Source organism: Balaenoptera physalus (genome assembly GCF_965194825.1).
Source record: "Balaenoptera physalus genome assembly, chromosome: 2".
Taxonomy (NCBI): Eukaryota; Metazoa; Chordata; class Mammalia; order Artiodactyla; family Balaenopteridae; genus Balaenoptera; species Balaenoptera physalus.
The window spans coordinates 129,665,275-129,678,080 of record NC_138883.1 but is presented as its reverse complement, the minus strand read 5'-3'; the positions used below and the strand labels follow the sequence as shown (position 1 = coordinate 129,678,080).

The 12,806-nt window shown below is 36.3% G+C and overlaps 1 long non-coding RNA gene and 1 pseudogene across 2 annotated transcripts in view; both read left to right on the top strand.

Moving 5' to 3' along the window:
* The window catches only part of LOC309654486, a 551,553-nt gene that overhangs the window by 129,921 nt on the left and 408,826 nt on the right, over positions 1-12,806 (top strand). The gene's annotated exons all lie outside the window — the stretch shown is intronic.
* On the top strand, positions 8,075-10,877 carry LOC309655551 (hepatocyte nuclear factor 4-gamma pseudogene; annotated as a pseudogene). Its single transcript has one exon. The product of its transcript is annotated as a hepatocyte nuclear factor 4-gamma pseudogene (transcript).

Here is a 12,806-nt window from a genome sequence, read left to right as displayed (position 1 = left end):
TCACAGAAAGTCAGACAAAATGAGACAGCAGAGGAATATGTCCCAGATGAAGGAACAAGATAAAACCTCAGAAGAACAATTAAGTGAAGTGGAGAGAGGCAACCTACCTGAAAAAGAATTCAGACTTATGATAGTAAAGATGATCCAAGGTGTCTGAAAAAGAATGGAGGCACAGATCGACAAGATACAAAAAATAATTAACAAAGACCTACAAGAGCTAAAGAACAAACAAACAGGGATGAACTGGAATGAAAAATACACTACAGAATAACTGGAGGCAGAACGGATAAGTAAGCTGGAAGACAGAATGGTGGAATGGTGGAAATCACTGCTGCAGAATAGATAAATAAAAAAGAATGAATAGAAATGAGGACAGTCTCAGAGACCTCTGGGACATTAAATACACCAACATTTGAATTATAGGAGTCCCAAAATAATAAAAGAGACAGAAAGGACCTGAGAAAATACCTGAAGCGATAATAGCTGAAAACTTCCCTAACATGGGAAAGGAAAGTCACCCGAGTCCAGGAAGTGCAGAGAGTCCCAGGCAGGGTAAACCCAAGGAGGAACACACCAAGGCACATAGTAATCAACTTGACAAAAATTAAAGACAAGGAAAAAATATCCAAAGGAAGAAGAGAAAAGCAACAAATAACACATGAGGGAATCCCATAAGGTTATCAGCTGATTTCGCAGCAGAAACTCAACAGGCAAGAAGGAAGTGGCAGAATATATTTTAAGTGATCAAAGGGAAGAATCTACAACCAAGAATATGCTACCCAGCAAGGCTCTCATTCAGACTCAACGGAGAAATCAAAAGCTTTACCGACAAGCAAAAGCTAAGATAATTTGGCACCACTAGACCAGCTTTGCAACAAATGCTAAGTGAACTTCTCTAGGCGGAAAAGAAAAGGCCACAACTAGAAATAAGAAAATTACGGATGGAAAAGCTTACTGGTAAAGGCAAACATACAGTAAAGGTAGGAAATCATCCACACACAAATACGATATCAAAACCAGCAACTGTGAGGACAGTACAAGTGAAGGATACTGGAAATGCATTTGAAATTAAAAGACCAGCAACTTAAAACAATCTTGTTTATATATAGACTGCTATACCAAAAGCCCTTGGGGGACATCCCTGGTGGTGCAGTGGTTAAGAATCCACCTGCCAATGCAGGGGACACAAGTTCGATCCCTGGTCTGGGAAGATCCCACATGCTGCAGAGCAACTAAGCCCGTGCACCACAACTACTGAGCCTGTGCTCTAGAGCCCATGAGCCACAACTACTGAGCCTGTGTGCCACAACAACTGAAAGCCTGAATGCCCTAGAGCCCACACACCGCAACTACTGAGCCCACATGCTGCAACTACTGAAGCCCGTGTGCCTAGAGCCTGTGCTCTGTAACAAAAGAAACCACCACAATGAGAAGCCCATGCACCACAACGAAGAGTAGCCCCCACTCACCATTACTCAAGAAAGCTCATGCGCAGCAACAAAGACCCACCACACCCCCCAAAAAACCCCATGGTTACCACAAACAAAAAATCTACAACAGATACACACAGAAAAAAGAAAAAGCAACCCAAACAAAACACTAAAGTTAGTCATCAAAGTATAAGAGAAGAGAACAAAAGAGGAAGGGAAGAAAAAGACCTACAAAAACAAATCCAAAACGATTAACAAAATGGCAATAAGAACACATATTGATAATTACCTTAAATGTAAATGGATTAAATGCTCCAACCAAAAGACACAGACTGGCTGAATGGATACAAAAACAAGACCCATATACATGCTGTCTACAAGAGACCCACTTCATATCTAGGAACACATAAAGACTGAAAAGTGAGGGGATGGAAAACAGTATTCCATGGAAATGGAAATCAAAAGAAAGCTGGAGTAGCAATACTCATATCAGAAAAAATAGACTTTAAAATGAAAACAATTACAAGATACAAAGAAGGACACTACATAATGATCAAGGGATCAATCCAAGAAGAAGATATAACAATTGTAAATATATATGCACCCAACATAGGAGCACCTCAATATATAAGGCAAATGCTAACAGCCATAAAAGGAGAAATCAACAGTAACACAATAATAGAGGGGAACTTTAACACCCCACTTGCATCAATGGACAGACAATCCAGAGAGAAAATCATTAAGGAAACACAGGCCTTAAATGACACAGTAGACCAGACGGACTTAACTGATATTTATAGAGCATTCCATCCAAAAGCAGCAGAATACACATTCTTCTCAAGTGCACATGGAATGTTCTCCAGGATTGATCACATGCTGTGCCACAAAGCGAGCCTCAGTAAATTTAAGAAAATTGGAATCATATCAAGGATCTTTTCTGACCACAACACTATGTGAATGGAAATCAACTACAAGAAAAAAAACAGTAAAAAACACAAACACGTTGAGGCTAAACACTATGTTACTAAACAACCAATGGATCACTGAGGAAATCAAAGAGGAAATCAAAAAATACCTAGAAACAAATGACGATGAAAACACAATGACCCAAAACCTATGGGATGCAGCAAAAGCAGTTCTAAGACGGAAGTTTATAGCAATACAATCTCACCTCAAGAAACAAGAAAAATCTCAAATAAACAATCTAACCCTACACTTAAAACAACTAGAGAAAGGAGAACAAAGAAAACCCAAAGTCACTAGAAGGAAAGAAATCAAAAAGATCAGAGCAGAAACAAATGAAATAGAAATGAAGAAAACAATACCAAAGGTCAGTAAAACTAAAAGCTGGTTCTTTGAGAAGATAAACAAAATTGATAAACCCTTAGCAAGAGTCAACAAGAAAAAAAGGGAGAGGAAGCAAATAAATTAAATTAGAAATGAAAAAGGAGAAATCACAACTGACACTACAGAAATACAAAGGATTATAAGAGACTACTACCAACAACTATATGCCAATAAAATGGACAACCATGAAGAAATGGACAAATTCTTGGAAAGGTACAATTTTCCAAGACTGAACCAGGAAGAATTAGAAAATATAAACAGACCTACCACAAGTAATGAAATTGAAACTATAATTAAAAATCTTCCAACAAACCAAAGTCCAGGACCAGATGGCTTCACAGGCAAATTCTATCAAACATTTAGAGAAGAGCTAATGACACTGATCTTTCTCAAACTCTTCCAAAAAACTGCAGAGAAAGAAACACTCCCAAATTCATTCTGCAAAGCTACCATCACCCTGATACCAAAACCAGAAAAAGGTATCACAAACAAAGAAAATTATAGACCAATATCACTGATGAACATTGAAATCCTCAACACAATAATAGCAAACAGAATCCAACAGCACATTAAAAGGATCACACACCATGATCAAGGGGGATTTAGCCCAGGGATGCAAGGATTCTTCAATATACTCAAGTCAATCAATGTGACACACCACATTAACAAATTAAGGAATAAAAACCATATGATCATCTCAATAGATGCAGAAAAAGCTTTTGACAAAATTTAACACCCATTTATGCTAAAAAATCTCCAGAAAATGGGCATAGAGGGAAACTGCCTCAACATAATAAAGGCCATATATGACAAACCCACCTCAAACATCATTCTCAATGGTGAAAACCTGAAAGCATTTCCTCTAAGATCAGGAGCAAGACAAGGATGTCCACTCTCGCCACTATTATTCAACATAGTTTTGGAAGTCCTAGCCATGGCAATCAGAGAGGAAAAAGAAATAAAAAGAATCCAAATTGGAAAAGAAGAAATAAAACTGTCACTGTTTGCAGATGACATGATACTATACATAGAAAATCCTAACGATGCCACCAGGAAACTTCTAGAACTAATCAATGAGTTTGGTTAAGGTTGATGGATACAAAATTAATGCACAGAAATCTCTGGCATTCCTATAGACCAACAATGAAAAATCAGAAAGAGAAACTAAAGAAAGACACCCATTTACCATTGCAATAAAAAGAATAAAATACCTAGGAATAAACCTGTCTAAGGAGGCGAAAGACTTGTACTCAGAAAACTATAAAACACTGATGAAAGAAATCAAAGATGACATAAACTGATGGAGAAATATACCATGTTCTTGGATTGGAAGAATCAATCTTGTGAACATGACTATACTACCCAAAGCAATCTACAGATTCAGTGCAATCCCTATCAAACTACCAATGGCATTCTTCACAAGATTAGAACAAAAAATCTTATAATTCGTATGGAAACAAAACAGACCCTGAATAGCCAAACCAATCTTGAGAAAGAAAAACGGAGTTGGAGGAATCAGGCTCCCCACCTTCAGACTATATCACAAAGCTACAGTAATCAAGACAGTATGGTACTGGCAGAAAAACAGAAATATAGATCAATGGTACAGGATAGAATGCCCAGAGATAAACCCATGCACATATGGGCACCTAATTTACAACAAAGGAGGCAAGAATATACAATGGAGAAAAGACAGCCTCTTCAATAAGTGGTGCTGGGAAAATTGGACAGCTACATGTAAAAGAATGAAATTAGAACACTACCTAACACCATACACAAAAATAAACTCCAAATGGATTAAAGACATAAATGTAAGACCAGACACTATAAAACTTTTAGAGGAAAACAGAGGAAAAACACACTTTGACATAAACCACAGCAAGATGTTTTTGACCCACCTCTTAGAGTAACCAAAATAGAAACAAAAATAAATAAATGGGACTTAATTAAACTTAAAAGCTTTCTTTCGCACAGCAAAGGAAACCATAAACAAGACAAAAAGACAACCCTTAGAATGGGAGAAAGTATTTGCAAATGAAACAACAGACAAAGGCTTGATCTCCAAAATATACAAACAGCTTTTGGAGCTCAATATGAAAAAAACAAACAATCCAGCTAAAAAATGGGCAGAAGACCTAAATAAACATTTCACCAAGGAAGACATACAGGTGGCCAAGAGGCACATGAAAATATGCTCAACATCTCTCATTGTTAGCAAAATGCAAATCAAAACTACAATGAGGTATCATCTCACGCCTGGTCAGTATGGCCATTATCACCATTATCAAAAAAGCTACAAACAATAAATGCTGGAAAGGGTGTGGTGAAAAGGGAACCCTCCTACACTTTTGGTGGGAATGTAAATTGATACAACCACTATGGAAAACAGTATGGAGGTTCCTTAAAAAACTAAAAATAGAACTACCATATGACACAGCAATCCCACTACTGGGCATATACCCTGAGGAAACCATAATTCAAAAAGAGACATGCACCACAATGTTCATTGCAGCACTATTTACAATAGTCAGGACATGGAACCAACCTAAATGTCCATCGACAGATGAATGGATAAAGAAGATGTGGCACATATATACAATGGAATATTACTCAGCCATAAAAAGAGACAAAATTGATCTATTTGTAGTGAGGTGGATGGACCTAGAGTCTGTCATACAGAGTGAAGTAAGTCAGAAAGAGGAAAACAAATACCATATGCTAATGCATATATATGGAATCTAAAAGAAGAAAAAAATGGTACTGATGAACCTAGTTGCAGGGAAGGAATAAAGAGGTAGACATAGAGAATGGACTTGATGACATGGGGTGGGAGTGCGAAGCTGGGGCGAAGTGAGAGTAGCATCGACATATATACACTACCAAATGTAAAATAGTTGGCTGGTGGGAAGCAGCAGCATAGCACAGGGAGATTGGCTCAGTGCTTTGCGATGACCTAGAGGGGTGGGATAGGGAGGATGGAAGGGAGGCTCAAGAGGGAGGGGATGTGGGGACATGTGAATGCATATGGTTGATTCGCTTTGTTGTGCAACAGAAACTAACATGGTATTGTGAAGCAATTATACTCCAATAAAGATCTATTTAAAAAAATAAACAATAAAGTCCTACCATATAGAATAGGGAACTATATTTGATATCTTGTAATAAAACAATAATAGAAAAGAATATGAGAAAGAATATATATATATATAACTGAATCACTTTGAAGTACACAAATATTGTAAATCAACTACACTTTAATAAAAAATTAAAAAGAAAACAAATAAAACTTTTCAGGACAGTAATAATATATTCAAAATATTGAAAGAAAAAACTTTCAGCCAAGAATTCTATACCCAGCAAAGCTGTCCTTCAGAAACAAAGGAGAGAAAAAGACTCTCCCAAACAAACAAAAGCTGAGGGAGTTCATCACCACTAGACCTGTCTTACAAGAAATGCTAAAGGAGTTCTCTGAGTGAGAGTAAAAGGACACAAATTAACATCATTAAAACATAGGAAGGTAGGGGCTTCCCTGGTGGCGCAGTGGTTGAGAATCTGCCTGCCAATGCAGGTGACACGGGTTCGAGCCCTGGTCTGGGAAGATCCCACATGCCACGGTGCAACTGGGCCCGTGAGCCACAATTACTGAGCCTGCGCGTCTGGAGCTTGTGCTCCGCAACAAGAGAGGCCGCGATGGTGAGAGGCCCGCGAACCGCGATGAAGAGTGGTCCCCACTTGCCGCAACTAGAGAAAGCCCTCACACAGAAACGAAGACTCAACACACTCATAAATAAATAAATAAATAAAAAGTATGTGTATTTCTTTAAAAAAAAAAAAAAAAAAAAAAACATAGGAAGGTAACATAAAATTCACTGGTAATGGTAAATATATAGTCAAAGTTAGATTCTGTAATATGGTTATGGCATGTAATTCACTTGCAGCTCTAGTTTAAAAGTTAAAAAACAAATGTAGTAAAAATAACCATAACTACAATAATCTGTTATTGGTTTACACAATATAAAAAAATGTAAAATTTAACATCAATAACCTAAAATGTGAGGGGGAGAAGTAAAAGTGTAAACTTTAAAAATCTTATAAAAGCTAAGTTTTCGTCAGTTTAAAAGAGTGTTATAATTTTAAGATATTTTATGTAAGCCTCATGGTAATCACAAGGGAAAAACCTATAGTAGTCACACAAAAGAACATGATAAATAAGTCAAAGCATAATGGTACCAAAAGACACCAAAACATGAAAAAAGACAGAAAGCAGGATAAGAAGTAAGGAAAAATGGATCTACAAAACAGTCTGAAAACAATTAGTGAAATGGCAATAATAAGTCCTTACCTATCAATAATTACTTTAAATATAAATGGATTAAACTCTCTAATCAAAAGACAGAATGACTGAATGGATAAAAAACAAAAACAAAAACAAGATGCTCACTTTAGCCTTAAAGACACACATAGACTGACAGTGAAGGGGCAGAAAAAGATATTTCAAGTAAACTAAAACCAAAAAAAAAAAAAAGCAGGGGTAAACTAAAAATAGTAAAAAGAGAAAAAGAAAGTCATTATTTAATGATAAGGGCTCAATCTATCAAGAAGATATGATATTGTAAATATTTATGCACCCAATATCAGAGCACCTAAATGCATAAAGCAAAAACTAATGGAACTAAAAGGAGAAAGTACAGCAATGCAATAACAGTCACAGACTTTAATACCTGACTCAACAATGGATAGATCATTCAGACAGAGAATCAATAAGGAAAGAGCAGATTTGAATGATGCTATAGATGGATCTAAGCTATATATACAGAACATTATATCTAACATCAGAACACACATTCAAAGCACCCATGGAACATTTTCTAGGAAGACCATCTGTTAGGTCACAAAACAAGTCATAGCAAGTTCAATAAGACTGAAATCACACCAAGTATTTTCTCTGAACACAATGGTATAAAACTAGAAATCAATTACAGGAAGAACACTGGAAAATTCTTGAATACATGGAAATTAAACAACACTCTTCTGAACAACCAATGGTACAAAGAAGAAATTAAAAGAGAAATAGAAAAGTTTCTTGAGACAAACCAAAATGGAAACACAACATACCAAAATGTATGGGATGCAGGGAAAGCAGTCCTAGAGGGAAATTCATAGCAATAGACGCTTACATTAAGAAATAAGAAAGATCTCATATAAACCACCTAAATTTACTCCTCAAGGAACTACAGAAAGAAGAATAAATTAAGCTCAAAGTTAGTAGAAGGAAGGAAATAAAGATTAGAGGAGATTAAATGAAATAGAGACTAAAAAGGTAATAAGAAATTAAGAGCTGTTTCTTTGAAAAGATAAACAAAATTCCCCTACCTCCCACCTCCGTGCTTTCAACCTACTTCCCAGGCTGGGAAAAGTGCTGCACCGAACCCCGCTGCTGGGCCGGGTGGGGGGAACCTGCCGCCGGGAGATGCGGCAGCTGCCAAGCCGCTGACTGCGACTCAGGAGCTCCGGGAGCGGCTCTGCGCAGATGAGAAAACCGTATTTGAGAGAAGCTGAGTAGTGACTGGCCTAAACGTGCAAACTGATAGTTCTGTCCCAGAGACAACACGTATGAATACCACAGATAATGGTGTCAACTGTCTATGTGCTATATGTGGGGACAGAGAGACAGGAAAGCACTATGGCGCCTCCAGCTGTGATGGGTGCAAGGGCTTCTTCAGACGCAGCATCCGCAAGAGTCACGTTTATTCCTGCAGGTTCAGCCGGCAATGTGTTGTTGACAAAGACAAAAGGAATCAATGTAGATACTGTCGATTAAGAAAGTGCTTTAGAGCAGGAATGAAAAAAGAAGCTGTGCAAAACGAACGTGATAGAATAAGCACGAGAAGAAGCACATTTGATGGCAGCAACATCCCCTCCATTAACACACTGGCACAAGCAGAAGTTCGGTCTCGCCAGATCTCAGTCTCAAGCCCTGGTGCAAGCACTGACATAAATATTAAGAAAATTGCCAGTATTGGTGATGTCTGTGAATCCATGAAACAGCAGCTCTTAGTCTTGGTGGAATGGGCTAAATATATTCCTGCCTTTTGTGAGTTACCACTGGATAATCAGGTGGCACTGTTGAGAGCTCACGCAGGGGAACATTTACTGCTTGGAGCTACAAAGAGATCCATGGTGTATAAAGATATTTTGCTTTTGGGAAACAATTACATTATTCACTGCAACAGCTGTGAAGTTGAGATTAGCCGTGTGGCCAACCGGGTTCTAGACGAGCTGGTCCGACCACTTCAAGAAATTCAGGTTGATGACAATGAATATGCTTGTTTGAAGGCAATTGTATTTTTTGATCCAGATGCAAAAGGGCTAAGTGATCCAGTAAAGATTAAGAACATGCGGTTCCAAGTGCAGCTGAGTTTGGAGGACTACATCAACGACCGGCAGTACGACTCGCGGGGCAGGTTTGGGGAGCTGCTTCTGCTCCTGCCCACACTGCAGAGCATCACTTGGCAAATGATTGAGCAAATACAATTCGTTAAACTTTTTGGGATGGTTAAAATCGACAACTTACTTCAGGAGATGTTACTGGGTGGTGCTTCCAGTGAGGCTAACCATCTCCACCAACCAATGCACCCACATTTATCTCAAGATCCATTAACTGGACAAACTATACTTTTGGGTCCAATGTCAACACTGGTTCATACAGACCAGATCTCAACTCCAGAAACCCCACTTCCTTCCCCACCTCAAGGCTCTGGACAAGAACCGTACAAAACAGCTGCAAATCAAGCTTCAGTCATTTCACACCAGCCTCTCTCCAAATAGAAGCAATTGTGAAAATATGTTTACTTCTGAACGGCACTGCATAAATGTGAAAAGTTGTTGGTCTTGAAATATCTCAGGATAGCACTTTTGGCAAACTCTTAGCCAAGGCTTCTTCATGGTGCTGTTATAAGATGGTATCCTGTTTTCTTGTTTATATGCTCATTTTGTTTGTTGTTGCTATTGTTTAAAACCTTTAGATGCAACCAATGTATATCTGAGTTTCAATATGTTTATATAATATAAATTTGTACTGTGCCTGAACCAGTTGAATCTTATGTACTACTTTCATTTGTTGTCTTATTATTAATTTAAATCTGTAAATAATTGCTTATGGTGATGTGATACAGAACTAAGTGTTCTTTTTTGACTGTGAACAGTAGATCAGAAATCCCAGATTAATATTAAATGAACCAAGTTTTTAAATAAATTTTTAACTTGCAAATTCAAAAAATAAAGCAGTCACTATAGAATAGGGTATATTTCTATGAAGAAGAATCACTTATGGATATCCCGTGGCTAAGAAGTATCTTTTTGGCCCACAGTTAAATATGCCTATATTAAGTTTAGAAAATTATAAATAGGCATTCCATAGATGACTGGGTATTCCTTGAAATCTGCCTATATTTGAAGATGTATGTTAAAATAAATCATGTCAGTTTTATCAGTTAGGATACAGGTTAAACTGTAAAAAAGGAACTCTTAAAAGAGTAGCTCAACCAAGACAGACATTTATTTCCCTCTCCTAAAACAATCTAGAAGCAGACATCCATTGACTAGAACTTAGCCCATGCCCACATCTTGTTCTCCAGGAGGCTGGGAGTGTTAGGTAGAAGCCTTGTGCCAACAAAAACTGTACATCACTGGGCTTCTGCTGTTGGGAGACAAATTAGCCATCTGTGTCACACATGCATTGCCTCATTTAATCCTCAGAGCAACCCTGTAAGAGAGGTATTATTATCTTTCTCTTGTAAAGGAAGAAACCTTTAGCTTAGAGGGTTTCAATAATGTAACCAAAGTTCATTAACCTAAAAAGTAGGAGAGCCATATTCAAGCCCAGGTCTGGTTGACTTTAAGGAGATTAAATCTTTGGTATAGAATGAAAATGTGAGCGTCTTACTGTGGTTTTTAAATATATGCAATTGAGTGATGATTGAATATTATCCATTGTGTTACCTGTTAACACATATTTACATGTAAATGAGTGTAAATTTGTTGCAACATGAATAAGAAACCACTTTTGTACTTTTAACGAATCTTCCTCCTAAAAACAAATTAAAAAAAAAACAAACTTTTAACGGATTAAAGAAACTAAAATATATACCAGGTAGGTTATGATGAAAGCAAAGACAAATTTAAATCAGTGACTCAGCATATTTTCAAAAAATCCAGTGGACTGAGGAATATAGTTCAGGAGCCCAAAACTACTTGACTATTTGATATTATCTAAAGCTGGAGCTTATTTAAAACAATTGACAGGCTGCCTCAAAAAACAGTGATGCCTCCCTCTCTCTTTCTCATTCACACACACACACACACACACACACACACACACACACACACACTTTATTTGCTGAAGCAGGGAAAAACTGGTTTAGTAATTATTAATGATATAAAAAGGGTTCTCCAAGCTGCAAGAGGCTGAATTAAATGATTTTTACAGAACCTTTCAAAATTTCTATGATTATGATTTCATAGCCCCCCACTTACCCTGCAAATAAAAAGCTTCTGTTAACTGTAACTAACTTATTAACTCTTAAAATGGTAAAATGATTGCTTAGAAGCTATCATTGATTTAATAGAATCAATAAAATTCCTTGCAGAGCTGGTACCTGGAAACTGTAAAATATATCTTTGAGAGAGAGAACAGAAAAAAAAATTAACTCATTTTTAAAAAAATTTACACTAGTATCTCTATTTCATGAATAAGAATGCTTTTGATTTTATAAATGGAAATATATTTTGTAGTTTTGTTTAATTTTTTGTGTTGTTCTCTCAGAAGACATTAAAAAAACCTTTAGAATGTAAAACACATAATTCATTTTTAGTGAACCTTCTAACTTATCTGCATATATTTACTAAACAGTCAAGTTTTAGAAATTATTGCTAACCAATTTGTTTTAAATACTATGGTCAGGGAATGTGTAATATAATATTTTTGTATACTTAACTGCCAAAAATGCTGGACAAAGGGGAACTGAAGTTTTCAGCATATCTTCAAAATGTTGATAATCAAAGTTATTGCTTTTATATAGCACAAACCTTTTTTCAGGTAATAAAAAAGTAATTTATTGTGAAATGATTCATTTTATAAATGTAAAATTATTTTTATAAATTTCATTGTTGAAAATCAAAAATTACTAGATTTTTTTAATGTTAAATTATAGTGAGATTAAAATATTTCTAAACTGTGATACCATATTGTTTCACTGAACTTTCTAAATAAAAATTGAGGAAAAAAAAAAAAAGATAAACAAAATTGACAAATCTTTGGCTAGACTAACCAAGGAAAAAAGAAAGGACCCAAATCAATAAAACTACAAATGAAAAAGGAGACATTACAACTGATACAAAGATATATGAAGGATCATAAGAGGCTACTATGAACAACTATATGCCAACAAACCAGACAACCAAGAACAAATGGAAAAATTCTTAGAAACATACAACCTACCAACACTGAATCAGGAAGAAATAGAAAATCTGAACAGACCAACTATTAGTAAGGAGATTAAATTAGTAATAAAAAACCTCTTAACACAGAAAAGCCCAGATGGCTTTTCTGGTGAATTTTACCAACCAGTTAAAGGACAATTAACGCCAATCCTTCTCAAACTCTTCTCAAAAATCAAAGAAGAGGGAAAACTCCCAAACTTATTTTACATGGCCAGCATAACCTGTCCTGAAAAGGACACTAAAAGAAAAGAAAACTACAGATCAGTGTTCCTGTTAACTACAGATGCAAAAATTCTCAATAAAATATTAGCAAACTAAATTCAGCAGCACATTAAAAGGATCATTTACCATGATCAAGTGGGATTTATTTCAGGGATTGAAAAATGTTTCAACATTTGCAAATTAATCAATGTGATACACCTCATTAACAAAATGGATAAAAATCATGTGATCATCTCGATAGATTCTGAAAAAGCATCTGACAAAATACAACATCTGTTCACGATAAAAACTCTTAACAAATTAGGT